This window comes from Bufo gargarizans, chromosome 7 (assembly GCF_014858855.1).
Source record: "Bufo gargarizans isolate SCDJY-AF-19 chromosome 7, ASM1485885v1, whole genome shotgun sequence".
NCBI classification, from domain to species: domain Eukaryota; kingdom Metazoa; phylum Chordata; class Amphibia; order Anura; family Bufonidae; genus Bufo; species Bufo gargarizans.
Window position 1 is genome coordinate 129,266,177 of NC_058086.1, and position 16,037 is coordinate 129,282,213.

Sequence of the window (16,037 nt, forward strand, 5' to 3'; positions counted from 1 at the left end):
TGGCAGCAGGGAGGGACTCGGGAGGAGTGTAATCTGATCATAGTGTGGAAGCTGCTTCTGCCAGCCCCTCCCCTCCCCGCCCACCAACCAATCAGAGCTGAGGCAAGGAAAGCACTAGCAGCTCTGAGTCTGAGTCACTGACACAAGTACAGGGAGTCTAAGAAAGAATCGAATGAGTCTCAGGTTAAAAGAATCTAAAGATCCGACTTAGAGACTCATTCGATTCTTTGAGTTAAAAGAGCCGCGAGTCACTAGAACAGTTTACACTGAGGCTGTCGGCTGATGCTTTTGTTGCAGCAGTGATAAGATTAAGGGACAGGAGCAGAGAGATAAGAGAAGGGACAGATGCCTGTGAAGACCACGCGATCTGTTGCTCAGAAGCCATGAGATTGTAAGGCTACTTTCACACTAGCGGCAGGACGGATCCGACAGGCTGTTCACCCTGTCAGATCCGTCCTGCCGTTATTTCGCCGGACCACCGCTCCGTCCCCATTGACTATAATGGGGACAGGGGTGGAGCTCTGGCCCAGCACGGCAGTGCATGGCGAAAGGCCGCCGGACTAAAAGTACTGCATGTCCAACTTGTTGTGTGGTCTTTGCTCAGGGGTAAAATGCAAAGCTGTTTTCTGGATTATCCCACAGGGCCATGATCCTCCATCATTGTTATTAACCCCTCCCTTGCCAGCCCACCCAGCCCTATTTAGTGTTCAGCTTTGAAAAAAATGTTTAGGCCATGAAGGGGTTAATTAAGTGTTGGAGGGGGTGGGGGGTGTTATTGTGCATATTGTGTTTGGGATCCATTTAACAAGTTTGACCAGTTGGGTTTGAGAGTGGTTGAGTGTCATCCACAGATCCCTCATAACAGTGCGTCACCCACAGACCCCCCCATAACAGTGTGTCACCCACAGATCCCCCATAACAGTGTGTCATCCACAGATCCCCCATAACAGTGTCACCCACAGATCCCCATAACAGTGTTATCCACAGATCCCCATAACAGTGTCATCCACAGATTCCTCATAACAGTGCGTCATCCAGAGATTCCTCATAACAGTGTGTCATCCACAGATCCCCCATAACAGTGTGTCATCCACAGATCCCCCATAACAATGTCATCCACAGATTCCCCCATAACAGTGTGTCATCCACAGATTCCCCCATAACAGTGTGTCATCCACAGATCCCCCATAACAATGTCATCCACAGATCCCCCATAACAGTGTGTCATCCACAGATTCCTCCATAACAGTGTGTCATCCACAGATCCCCCATAACAGTGTCATCCACAGATCCCCCATAACAGTGTGTCATCCACAGATCCCCCCATAACAGTGTGTCATCCACAGATCCCCCCATAACAGTGTGTCATCCACAGATCCCCCCATAACAGTGTGTCATCCACAGATCCCCCCATAACAGTGTGTCATCCACAGATCCCCCATAACATTGTGTCATCCACAGATTCCCCCATAACAGTGTGTCATCCACAGATCCCCCCATAACAGTACGTCATCCACAGATCCCCCATAACATTGTGTCATCCACAGATCCCCCATAACATTGTGTCATCCACAGATCCCCCATAACAATGTCATCCACAGATTCCCCCATAACAGTGTGTCATCCACAGATCCCTCATAACAGTGCGTCACCCACAGACCCCCCCATAACAGTGTGTCACCCACAGATCCCCCATAACAGTGTGTCATCCACAGATCCCCCATAACAGTGTCACCCACAGATCCCCATAACAGTGTTATCCACAGATCCCCATAACAGTGTCATCCACAGATTCCTCATAACAGTGCGTCATCCAGAGATTCCTCATAACAGTGTGTCATCCACAGATCCCCCATAACAGTGTGTCATCCACAGATCCCCCATAACAATGTCATCCACAGATTCCCCCATAACAGTGTGTCATCCACAGATTCCCCCATAACAGTGTGTCATCCACAGATCCCCCATAACAATGTCATCCACAGATCCCCCATAACAGTGTGTCATCCACAGATTCCTCCATAACAGTGTGTCATCCACAGATCCCCCATAACAGTGTCATCCACAGATCCCCCATAACAGTGTGTCATCCACAGATCCCCCCATAACAGTGTGTCATCCACAGATCCCCCCATAACAGTGTGTCATCCACAGATCCCCCCATAACAGTGTGTCATCCACAGATCCCCCCATAACAGTGTGTCATCCACAGATCCCCCATAACATTGTGTCATCCACAGATTCCCCCATAACAGTGTGTCATCCACAGATCCCCCCATAACAGTACGTCATCCACAGATCCCCCATAACATTGTGTCATCCACAGATCCCCCATAACATTGTGTCATCCACAGATCCCCCATAACAATGTCATCCACAGATTCCCCCATAACAGTGTGTCATCCACAGATTCCCCCATAACAGTGTGTCATCCACTGATCCCCCATAACAATGTCATCCACAGATCCCCCATAACAGTGTGTCATCCACAGATTCCTCCATAACAGTGTGTCATCCACAGATCCCCCATAACAGTGTCATCCACAGATCCCCCATAACAGTGTGTCATCCACAGATCCCCCCATAACAGTGTGTCATCCACAGATCCCCCCATAACAGTGTGTCATCCACAGATCCCCCCATAACAGTGTGTCATCCACAGATCCCCCCATAACAGTGTGTCATCCACAGATCCCCCATAACATTGTGTCATCCACAGATTCCCCCATAACAGTGTGTCATCCACAGATCCCCCCATAACAGTACGTCATCCACAGATCCCCCATAACATTGTGTCATCCACAGATCCCCCATAACATTGTGTCATCCACAGATCCCCCCATAACAGTACGTCATCCACAGATCCCCCATAACATTGTGTCATCCACAGATCCCCCATAACAGTGTGTCATCCACAGATCCCCCATAACTGTGTCATCCACAGATTCCCCCATAACAGTGTCATCCACAGATTCCCCCATAACAGTGTCATCCACAGATTCCCCTATAACAGTGTGTCATCCACAGATTCCCCATAAGAGTGTCATCCACAGATTCCCCCATAACAGTGTGTCATCCACAGATTCCCCCATAACAGTGTGTCATCCACAGATCCCCCCATAACAGTGTGTCATCCACAGATCCCCCCATAACAGTGTGTCATCCACAGATTCCCCCATAACAGTGTGTCATCCACAGATTCCCCCATAACAGTGTGTCATCCACAGATTCCCCCATAACAGTGTGTCATCCACAGATCCCCCCATAACAGTGTGTCATCCACAGATCCCCCATAACATTGTGTCATCCACAGATTCCCCCATAACAGTGTGTCATCCACAGATCCCCCCATAACAGTACGTCATCCACAGATCCCCCATAACATTGTGTCATCCACAGATCCCCCATAACAGTGTGTCATCCACAGATCCCCCATAACTGTGTCATCCACAGATTCCCCTATAACAGTGTCATACACAGATTCCCCCATAACAGTGTCATCCACAGATTCCCCCATAACAGTGTGTCATCCACAGATTCCCCCATAACAGTGTGTCATCCACAGATCCCCCCATAACAGTGTGTCATCCACAGATCCCCCATAACAGTGTGTCATCCACAGATTCCCCCATAACAGTGTGTCATCCACAGATTCCCCCATAACAGTGTGTCATCCACAGATTCCCCCATAACAGTGTGTCATCCACAGATCCCCCATAACAGTGTGTCATCCACAGATTCCCCCATAGCAGTGTGTCATCCACAGATCCCCCATAACAGTGTGTCATCCACAGATTCCCCCATAGCAGTGTGTCATCCACAGATCCCCCATAACAGTGTGTCATCCACAGATTCCCCCATAACAGTGTGTCATCCACAGATCCCCCCATAACAGTGTGTCATCCACACATTCCCCCCATAAGAGTAAGTCCTCCACAGATTCCCCCCATAACAGTACGTCATCCACAGATCCCCCCATAACACTGTAACAGTAAACCTTGTGCTTTTTTAGTTTTTAGTTTTTTTTTAAATGTGCCAGGGGAAGATTGCTAGGGCAGATTAGAACAGATAGTGTAGTTAGTGTTAGTGGAGGGTCCTGCTTAAAAGAGTCTACCTTGTCGTGGTAGCGGGCTTTATATTATTTGGTCAAAAATGAATTCCTTACTGAAATCACTGATTATCACTTTTTACTGTCTTTGTAGTTGTAAAAAAATTATGAAATTGGGGGTAGGTCCTTGGGGGTGGAGGGGAGGTGGAGTCAGGATGGATTCTAAAGGGGCCGGGTAGGAGGGGGGGCCCAGGCCTTGAGCTGTGTAAGGGGCCCCAAAATTTCTTATGGCAGCCCTGTTGCCAACAATTGGGTGCTTTGTAGATATAGTGCAATGTGCTGTACTTTAGGACAATTTACTCTATACACACAAAGGGGTCCAAATGACAGAAAAGAGTGTATCAGATTTATCATTGTCAGCTTGTGCGATAAGTCTGTTTGCCCACACTTATGTCTGGATAACAATTACCTTGCTGGTAATGAAATGCTCGTATTGGTGGTAACAGAATTGTACTATTATTATTACTGTCATTATTATTATTCTTTATTGTAAAATATTTCCATGGAAATTATAAAAAAAGATTAACAAATAAGTTCACAAAAAATATTTTAGTACACATTACCTTCTCTCCTTGTAGCTTTATAGCCCCTATAATGACCCCCCCCCCCCCCCCATGCCCAGGCACCTTATATAGATTATACTTACCCAGCCTCCCCATGTTGCTCCTGATCCCCGCAATGCTAGGTAGGCTCATCCCTTTTGCAGCCTGCTATTGGCTGACCCTATCACCCTCCCCTCCCGTTGCTGGATGTTTTGATCCGTGCCTCGGGGAGATGTAGCAGCGGCCGTGCAGGGATCAGGATTGACACGGGTGCTGGGGAGCAGGGTAAGTATAATCTATATGAAGGGGGGTCATTACAGGGGTTGGATAACCCCTTTAACTAGAATATTCAATGTTTCTCTATGAGACAGGTGCCTTGAGATGTTTACAAGTATTTTGACCACTAAACAAGAAAAAGATAGTATCCAAAATCATCACATGAGACACAGATAAAGCCAAATAATATACTATATTTTTTATTAGTCACAGCAGGAAGAGATTAAAACCAATTAAAACTATGTTTTGCTGTAGAATAAAGTACAGAGGATACACCAAAATAAGTGTTATTCCCCACTCACCCTCAATTAAAAAATGTCACCAATGAAATATACACCAAACATACAAAGTAACTACGCTGTATCAATAAATACATAACCTGAAAACCGGTATCCTATATACATGGCCGCTAGCAGGTATGGAAGAGAGAGAGAGCCAAGTCCCTATATATATATATACTGTATATAAATCTCTTATATATATATATATAAAAATGAATTTCTGTCTGTCTAAACGTCTGTCTGGACGTTCTTTATGCGCGACCAAACAACTGGACCGATCTTCACCAAATTTGGCACACAGGTGCATCAGGTGTCCGGGAAGGTTTTAGACCGGGTCTCAGCTCTCTAGGACGTACCGTTCCTGAGATATTCCCCAAAAATAACCCACATTAGCCAATACAAGCCTGCAAGTCTTTCTCTTCAAATCCCAACTGCCATAAACACAGTTTTACTCCAGGTTTCCATAACAAACCAGCCATTTTTCTTTACTGCTTAAAGGGGCAGGCACTGTGGTGGTCACTGTATTTAAAAGGGCAGGCACAGTGGAGGTCACTGTTATTAAAGGGGCGGCACTGTGGCGGTCACTCTTATTAAATGGGAGAGCACTGTTGAGGTCACTGTTAATAAAGGGGCGGGCGCTATGAAGGTCCCTGTTAAAGGGGCAATCACTGTGAAAGTCACTGTTAAAGGAGCAGTTACTGTTAAAGGGGCAGTCGCTGTGAAAGTCACTGTTAAAGGGGCAGTCACTGTGAAAGTCACTGTTAAAGGGGCAGTCCTTGTGAAAGTCACTGTTAAAGGGGCAGTCACTGTGAAAGTCACTGTTTAATGGGCGGTCACTGTGAAAGTCACTGTTAAAGGGGCGGTCACTGTGAAAGTCACTGTTAAAGGGGCGGTCACTGTGAAAGTCACTGTTAAAGGGGTGTCCACTGCGAAAGTCACTGTTAAAGGGGCAGTCACTGTGAAAGTCACTGTTAAAGGGGCGGTCACTGTAAAAGTCACTGTTAAAGAGGCGATCACTGTGAAAGTCACTGTTAAAGGGGCGGTCACTGTTAAAGTCACTGTTAAAGGGGCGGCCACTGTGAAAGTCACTGTTAAATGGACGGTCACTGTAAAAGTCACTGTTAAAAGGGCAGTCACTGTGAAAGTCACTGTTAAAGGGGCGGTCACTGTGAAAGTCACTGTTAAAGAGGCGGTCACTGTGAAAATCACTGTTTAATGGACGGTCACTGTGAAAGTCACTGTTAAAGAGGCAGTCACTGTGAAAGTCACTGTTAAAGGGGTGGTCACTGTTAAAGGGGCGGTCAATGTGAAAGTCACTGTTAAAGGGGCGGTCACTGTGAAAGTCACTATTAAAGGGGCGGGTGCTATGAAGGTCCCTGTTAAAGGGGTGGTTACTGTGAAAGTCACTTTTAAAGGGGCGGTCACAGTGAAAGTTACTGTTAAAGGGGCGGTCACTGTGAAAGTCACTGTTAAAGGTGCATTCACTGTGAAAGTCACTGTTAAAGGGGTGGCCACTGTAAAAGACACTGTTAAAGGGGCGGTCACTGTTAAAGGGGCGGCAACCGTGAAAGTCACTGTTAAAGGGGCAGTCACTGTTAAAGGGGTGGCCACTGTGTAAGTCACTGTTAAAGGGGCGGTCACTGTGAAAGTCAATGTTAATGGGGCGGTAACGGTGAAAGTCACTTTTAAAGGGGCGGGCGATATAAAGGTCACTGTTAAAAGGGCGGTCACTGTGAAAGTCACTGTTAAAGGGGCGGTCACTGTGAAAGTCACTGTTAAAGGGGCGGTCACAGTGAAAGTCAGTGTTAAAGGGGCTGTCACTGTGAAAGTCACTGTTAAAGGGGCAGTCACTGTGAAAGTCACTGTTAAAGGGGTGGCCACTGCGAAAGTCACTGTTAAAGGGGCGGTCACTGTAAAAGTCACTGTTAAAGGGGCGGCCACTGTGAAAGTCACTGTTAAAGGGGCAGTCACTGTTAAAGGGGCGGTCACTGTGAAAGTCACTGTTAAATGGACGGTCACTGTGAAAGTCACTGTTAAAGGGGCGGTCACTGTGAAAGTCACTGTTAAAGAGGCAGTCACTGTGAAAGTCACTGTTAAAGGGGTGGTCACTGTTAAAGGGGCGGTCAATGTGAAAGTCACTGTTAAAGGGGCGGGCGCTATGAAGGTCCCTGTTAACCACCTCCCGACCGCTGTACGCATATATGCGTCCGGGAGGTGGTTGCTTTATTCCTCCTGGACGCATATACGCGTCTTCTCGCGAGACGCGAGATTTCCTGTGAACGCGCGCGCACAGGCGCGCGCGCTCACAGGAATGGAAGGTAAGCGAGTGGATCTCCAGCCTGCCAGCGGTGATCGCTCGCTGGCAGGCTGGCGATCCGAATTTTTTAACCCCTAACAGGTATATTAGACGCTGTTTTCATAACAGCGTCTAATATACCTCCTACCTGGTCCTCTGGTGGTCCCTTTTGTTAGGATCGACCACCAGAGGACTCAGGTAGGTCAGTACAGTCGCACCAAACACCACACTACACTACACCCCCCCCCCCGTCACTTATTAACCCCTTATAAACCCCTGATCACCCATGATCACCCCATATAAACTCCCTGATCACCCCCCTGTCATTGATCACCGCCCTGTCATTGATCACCCCCCTGTCAGGCTCCGTTCAGACGTCCGTATGATTTTTACGGATCCACGGATACATGGATCGGATCCGCAAAAAGCATACGGACGTCTGAATGGAGCCTTACAAGGGGGTGATCAATCACAGGCGGGTGATCACCCATATACACTCCCTGATCACCCCCTGTCATTGATCACCCCCCTGTCATTGATCACCCCCCTGTAAGGCTCCATTCAGACGTCCGCATGATTTTTACGGATCCATGGATACATGGATCGGATCCGCAAAACACATGCGGACGTCTGAATGGAGCCTTACAGGGGGTGATCAATGACAGGCGGGTGATCACCCATATACACTCCCTGATCACCCCCCTGTCATTGATAACCCCCCTGTAAGGCTCCATTCAGACGTCCGCATGCGTTTTGTGGATCCGATCCATGTATCCATGGATCCGTAAAAAATCATGCGGATGTCTGAATGGAGCCTTACAGGAGGGGTGATCATTGACAGGGGGGTGATCACCCTGATCACCCCCTGTCATTGATAACCCCCCTGTAAGGCTCCATTCAGACGTCCGCATGCGTTTTGTGGATCCGATCCATGTATCCATGGATCCATAAAAAATCATGCGGATGTCTGAATGGAGCCTTACAGGGGGGGTGATCAGTGACAGGGGGTGATCACCCTGATCACCCCCTGTCATTGATAACCACCCTGTAAGGCTCCATTCAGACGTCCGCATGTGTTTTGTGGATCCGATCCATGTATCCATGGATCCGTAAAAAATCATGCGGATGTCTGAATGGAGCCTTACAGGGGGGGTGATCAGTGACAGGGGGGTGATCACCCTGATCACCCCCTGTCATTGATAACCCCCCTGTAAGGCTCCATTCAGACGTCCGCATTTGTTTTGTGGATCCGTTCCATGTATCCATGGATCCGTAAAAAATCATGCGGATGTCTGAATGGAACCTTACAGGGGGGGTGATCATTGACAGGGGGGTGATCACCCTGATCACCCCCTGTCATTGATAACCCCCCTGTAAGGCTCCATTCAGACGTCCGCATGTGTTTTGTGGATCCGATCCATGTATCCATGGATCCGTAAAAATCATGCGGATGTCTGAATGGAGCCTTACAGGGGGGTGATCAATGACAGGGGGGTGATCAGGGAGTCTATATGGGTGATCACCCCCCTGTCATTGATCACCCCCCTGTCATTGATCACCCCCCTGTCATTGATCACCCCCCCCCCCCCCCCCCCGGTAAGGCTCCATTCAGACTTTTTTTGGCGACAAAAAATAAAAAATTCTAGGAACTCGCCATGCCCCTCACGGAATACCTTGGGGTGTCTTCTTTCCAAAATGGGGTCACTTGTGGCGTAGTTATACTGCCCTGGCAATTTAGGGGCCCAAATGTGTGAGAAGAACTTTGCAATCAAAATGTGTAAAAAATGCCCTGCAAAATCCGAAAGGTGCACTTTGGAATATGTGCCCCTTTGCCCACCTTGGCAGCAAAAAAGTGTGACACATCTGGTATCGCCGTACTCAGGAGAAGTTGGGCAATGTGTTTTGGGGTGTCATTTTACATATACCCATGCTGGGTGAGAAAAATATCTTGGTCAAATGCCAACTTTGTATAAAAAAATGGGAAAAGTTGTCTTTTGCCAAGATATTTCTCTCACCCAGCATGGGTATATGTAAAATGACACCCCAAAACACATTCCCCAACTTCTCCTGAGTACGGCGATACCAGATGTGTGACACTTTTTTGATGCCAAGGTGGGCAAAGGGGCACATATTCCAAAGTGCACCTTTCGGATTTCACCGGTCATTTTTTACAGATTTTGATTGTAAAGTACTTCTCACACATTTGGGCCCCTAAATTGCCAGGGCAGTATAACTACCCCACAAGTGACCCCATTTTGGAAAGAAGACACCCCAAGGTATTCCGTGAGGGGCATGGCGAGTTCCTAGAATTTTTTATTTTTTGTCGCAAGTTAGTGGAATATGAGACTTTGTAAGGAAAAAAGAGAAAAAAAAAATCATCATTTTCCGCTAACTTGTAAATAAAAAATTCTAGGAACTCGCCGTGCCCCTCACGGAATACCTTGGGGTGTCTTCTTTCCAAAATGGGGTCACTTGTGGCGTAGTTATACTGCCCTGGCAATTTAGGGGCCCAAATGTGTGAGAAGTACTTTACAATCAAAATCTGTAAAAAATGACCGGTGAAATCCGAAAGGTGCACTTTGGAATATGTGCCCCTTTGCCCACCTTGGCAGCAAAAAAGTGTGACACATCTGGTATCGCCGTTCTCAGGAGAAGTTGGGGAATGTGTTTTGGGGTGTCATTTTACATATACCCATGCTGGATGAGAGAAATATCTTGGCAAAAGACAACTTTTCCAATTTTTTTATACAAAGTTGGCATTTGACCAAGATATTTTTCTCACCCAGCATGGGTATATGTAAAATGACACCCCAAAACACATTGCCCAACTTCTCCTGAGTACGGCGATACCAGATGTGTCACACTTTTTTGCTGCCAAGGTGGGCAAAGGGGCACATATTCCAAAGTGCACCTTTCGGATTTTGCAGGGCATTTTTTACACATTTTGATTGCAAAGTTCTTCTCACACATTTGGGCCCCTAAATTGCCAGGGCAGTATAACTACCCCACAAGTGACCCCATTTTGGAAAGAAGACACCCCAAGGTATTCTGTGAGGGGCATGGTGAGTTCCTAGAATTTTTTATTTTTTGTCGCAAGTTAGTGGAATATGAGACTTTGTAAGAAAAAAATAAAAATAAAAAATCATCATTTTCCGCTAACTTGTGACAAAAAATAAAAAGTTCTATGAACTCACTATGCCCATCAGCGAATACCTTAGGGTGTCTACTTTCCGAAATGGGGTCATTTGTGGGGGTTTTCTACTGTTTGGGCATTGTAGAACCTCAGGAAACATGACAGGTGCTCAGAAAGTCAGAGCTGTTTCAAAAAGCGGAAATTCACATTTTTGTACCATAGTTTGTAAATGCTATAACTTTTACCCAAACCATTTTTTTTTGCCCAAACATTTTTTTTTATCAAAGACATGTAGAACTATAAATTTAGCGAAAAATTTATATATGGATGTCGTTTTTTTTGCAAAATTTCACAGCTGAAAGTGAAAAATGTCATTTTTTTGCAAAAAAATCGTTACATTTTGATTAATAACAAAAAAAGTAAAAATGCCAGCAGCAATGAAATACCACCAAATGAAAGCTCTATTAGTGAGAAGAAAAGGAGGTAAAATTCATTTGTATGGTAAGTTGCATGACCGAGCGATAAACGGTGAAAGTAGTGTAGTGCCGAAGTGTAAAAAGTGCTCTGGTCATGAAGGGGGTTTCACCTAGCGGGGCTGAAGTGGTTAAAGGGGTGGTTACTGTGAAAGTCACTTTTAAAGGGGCGGTCACAGTGAAAGTTACTGTTAAAGGGGCGGTCACTGTGAAAGTCACTGTTAAAGGTGCATTCACTGTAAAAGTCACTGTTAAAGGGGTGGCCACTGTAAAAGTCACTGTTAAAGGGGCGGTCACTGTTAAAGGGGCGGCAACCGTGAAAGTCACTGTTAAAGGGGCAGTCACTGTTAAAGGGGTGGCCACTGTGTAAGTCACTGTTAAAGGGGAGGCCACTGTGAAAGTCACTGTTAAAGGGGCAGTCACTGTGAAAGTCACTGTTAAAGGGGCAGCCACTGGGAAAGTCAGTGTTAAAGGGGCGGTCACTGTGAAAGTCAGTGTTGAAGGGACGGTCACTGTGAAAGTCACAGTTAAGGGGCTGCCACTGTTAAAGGGGCGGTCACTGTGAAAGTCAATGTTAATGGGGCGGTAACGGTGAAAGTCACTTTTAAAGGGGCGGGCGATATAAAGGTCACTGTTAAAGGGACGGTCACTGTGAAAGTCACTGTTAAAGGGGCGGTCACTGTGAAAGTCACTGTTAAAGGGGCGGTCACTGTGAAAGTCACTGTTAAAGGGGCGGTCACAGTGAAAGTCAGTGTTAAAGGGGCGGTCACTGTGAAAATGACAGTTGAAGGGGCAGCCACTGTTAAAGGGGCGGTCACTGTGAAAGTCCCCTTAGGGACTTAGGGTGCACCGGTACGCCCTGTTTCCCGAGTCCTTAAGGACCCAGGGCGTACCGGTACGTCCTGTGTAGTTTTGATCACTGCCGCATGGCCGGCAGTGATCGGAACAGGGTGCCTGTTGAAATCGTTCAGCAGGCACCCTGTGACAATGCCTAGGGGGGGTCCTGTGACCCCCCCCCCCCACATTGCCGATCGCTACAAACTGCAGGTCAATTTAGACCTGCAGTTTTTAGCGCTTATGCAAGTTTCTGATCCCTGCGGTCCTAGATTTCTATGTTAACTCCCCCCCCTGCAGCCCTCTGTGTTTTTGTGCCTGCGGGCGCAGAGGGGGGGGGATTGCGGGTGGTGCAGGAGGCGGGAGGCGTGCGGCAGTGTGGGGGACGGGTGCGCGATCTTCCGCCCGCCTCTCGTTTAGTTTCAGGATGGCCGAGCAGTTGACACTGCTGACACTCCGATTCAAACGGCAGACATCTGTGCAGATGTCCGCCGTTTTAACTCCTTACATGCCGCGGTCCGTAGGGACCGCTGTATGGAAGAGGTTAAGAGGGAGGGAGCTCCCTCCCTCTCCCATCGGAGGGCTGCTGTGCCTTTGCAGCCCCCAGACAGGATGGGGTGACAGAGGGAGGGAGCCCTCCTCCCTCCCCTTCCCCGACTGCTCAGTTGTGGCAGACGGGGAAGGTTTCCATGGCAACAGGACGCCTTCTCAGGCATCCTGCTGTCCATGGTGCTGAACAGATCTGTGCTAAAGGCAGAGATCTGTTCAGACAAAGTGTGAATGAAATACAGTGCAGTACACTATATAGTGTACTGTACTGTATTATACAGACATCAGACCCACAGGATCTTCAAGAACCAAGTGGGTCTGGGTAAAAAAAAATGTTAAAGAAGTAAAAAAACAAAAAAACATTTATCCCTGATTAAAAATTTAAAAAAATAAAATTCCCTACACATGTTATATATCACTGCGTCTGTAACGACCTGATCTATAAAACGGTCATGTTACATTTCCCGCATGGTGAACGCCATAAAAAATAAAAAGTAAAAACTATGATGAAATTGAAATTTTGCTCACCTTACTTCCAAAAAAAGGTAATAAAAGTAATCAAAAAAGTCGTATGTACGCCAAAATAGTACCATTAAAACCGTCGTCTCATCCCACAAAAATGAGCCCCTACATGAGACAATGGCCCAAAAAATAAAAATACTATGGCTCTCAGACTATGCAGACACAAAAAAATGTTTTTGTTTCAAAAATGATATTATTGTGTAAAACCTTAATAAATAAAAAAAAAGGTACACATATTAGGTATTTCCATGTCCGTAAGAACCTGCTCTATAAAAATATCACATGATCTATCCCATGAACAACGTAAAAATAAAAATGGTGTAAAAAGAGCCATAATTTTGTCACCTTACTTTCAAAAAAAGGTAATAAAAGTAATAAAAAAAAAGTCGCATGTACAGTCGTGGCCAAAAGTTTTGAGAATTAAATAAATATTGTAAATTGGAAAAGTTGCTGCTTAATTTTTTATAATAGCAATTTGCATATACTCCAGAATGTTATGAAGATTGATCAGATGAATTGCATAGTCCTTCTTTGCCATGAAAATTAACTTAATCCCCAAAAAAACTTTCCACTGCATTTCATTGGTGTCATTAAAGGACCTGCTGAGATCATTTCAGTAATTGTCTTGTTAACCCAGGTGAGAATGTTGACGAGCACAAGGCTGGAGATCATTATGTCAGGCTGATTGGGTTAAAATGGCAGACTTGACCTGTTAAAAGGAGGTTGATGCTTGAAATCATTGTTCTTCCATTGTTAACCATGGTGACCTGCAAAGAAACGCGTGCAGCCATCATTGCGTTGCACAAAAATGGCTTCACAGGCAAGGATATTGTGGCTACTAAGATTGCACCTCAATCAACAATTTATAGGATCATCAAGAACTTCAAGGAAAGAGGTTCAATTCTTGTTAAGAAGGCTTCAGGGTGTCCAAGAAAGTCCAGCAAGCGCCAGGATCGTCTCCTAAAGAGGATTCAGCTGCGGGGTCGGAGTGCGACCAGTGCAGAGCTTGCTCAGGAATGGCAGCAGGCAGGTGTGAGCGCATCTGCACGCACAGTGAGGCAAAGACTTTTGGAAGATGGCCTGGTGTCAAGAAGGGCAACAAAGAAGCCACTTCTCTCCAAAAAAATATCAGGGACAGATTGATCTTCTGCAGAAAATATGGTGAATGGACTGCTGAGGACTGGGGCAAAGTCGTATTCTCTGATGAAGTCTCTTTCCAATTGTTTGGGGCATCAGGAAAAAGGCTTGTCCGGAGAAGAAAAGGTGAGCGCTACCATCAGTCCTGTGTCATGCCAACAGTAAAGCATCCTGAGACCATTCATGTGTGGGGTTGCTTCTCATCCAAGGGAGTGGGCTCACTCACAATTTTTCCCCAAAACACAGCCATGAATAAAGAATGGTACCAAAACACCCTCCAACAGGAACTTCTTCTAGCAATCCAACAACAGTTTGGTGAAGAACAATGCATTTTCCAGCACGATGGAGCACCGTGCCATAAGGCAAAAATGATAACTGAGTGGCTCGGGGACCAAAACGTTGACATTTTGGGTCCATGGCCTGGAAACTCCCGAGAAGGGCCAACACTGCAAATACTGACTCTTTGCATAAATGTCATGTAATTGTCGATAAAAGCCTTTGAAACGTATGAAGTGCGTGTAATTATATTTCACTACATCACAGAAACAACTGAAACAAAGATCTAAAAGCATTTTAGCAGCAAACTTTGTGAAAACTAATATTTGTGTCATTCTCAAAACTTTTGGCCACGACTGTACTCCAAAATCATACCATTAAAACAGTCATCTCATCCTGCAAAAAATGAGACCCTAACTAAGACAATCGCCCAAAAAATAAAAAAATCTATGGCTCTCAGACTATGGAGACACTAAAATGATTTTTTTTGTTTCAAAAATGAAATTATTGTGTAAAACTTAAATAAATTAAGTAAACATATTAGGTATCCCTGCGTCCGCAACAACCTGCTCTATAAAAATAGTACATGATCTAATCTGTCAGAGGAACGTTGTGAATAATAAAAAATAAAAATGGTGCCAAAACAGGCATTTTTTGGCAAGTTTTCCATTCTAATCCATTTTTCTGTAACGAAGCAAGGGTTAACAGCCAAACAAAACTCAATATTTATTGCCCTGATTCTTTAGTTTTCAGAAACACCCCATATGTGGTCGTAAACCTCTGTACGGGCACATAGCAGGGCGCAGAAGGAAAGGAATGCCATATGGATTTTGGAAGGCAGTTTTTGCTGGACTTGTTTTTTGACACCATGTCCCATTTGAAGCCCCCCTGATGCACCCCTAGAGTAAAAACTCCCAAAAGTGACCCCATTTAAGAAACTACACCCCTCAAGATATTCAAAACTGATTTTACAAACTTTGTTAACCCTTTAAGTGTTCCACAAGAGTCAATGGCAATTGGAGATGAAATTTCAGAATTTCTATTTTTTGTTACTTTGCTTCACAAAAAGTGTAATATAGAGCAACCAAAAATCATATGTACCCTAAAATAGTACCAAAACAACTGCCACCTTATCCCGTAGTTTCCAAAATGGGGTCACGTTTTTGGAGTTTCTACTCTAGAGGTGCATCAGTGGGCTTCAAATGGGACATGGTGTAAATAAACCACACGGCGTTCCTTTCCCTCTACGCCCTGACGTGGGGCCGTAGAGTGGTAAACGACCACATATTGGGTGTTTCTGTAAACCGCAGAGTCAGGGCAATAAATATAGAGTTTTGTTTGGCTGTTAACCCTTGCTTTGTTAGTGGAAAAAATTGATTAAAATGGAAAATTTTGCAAAAAATTTTAATTCTGAAACTTCATCTCCATTTACCATCAACTCTTGGGGAACACCTAAAGGGTTAATAATGTTTGTAAAATCAGTTTTGAATACCTTGAGGGGTGTAGTTTCTAGAATGGGGCTACTTTTGGGTGGTTTCTATTATGTAAGTCTCACAAAGTGACTTCAGACCTGAACTGGTCCCTAAAAAGTGGGTTTTTGAAAATTTCTG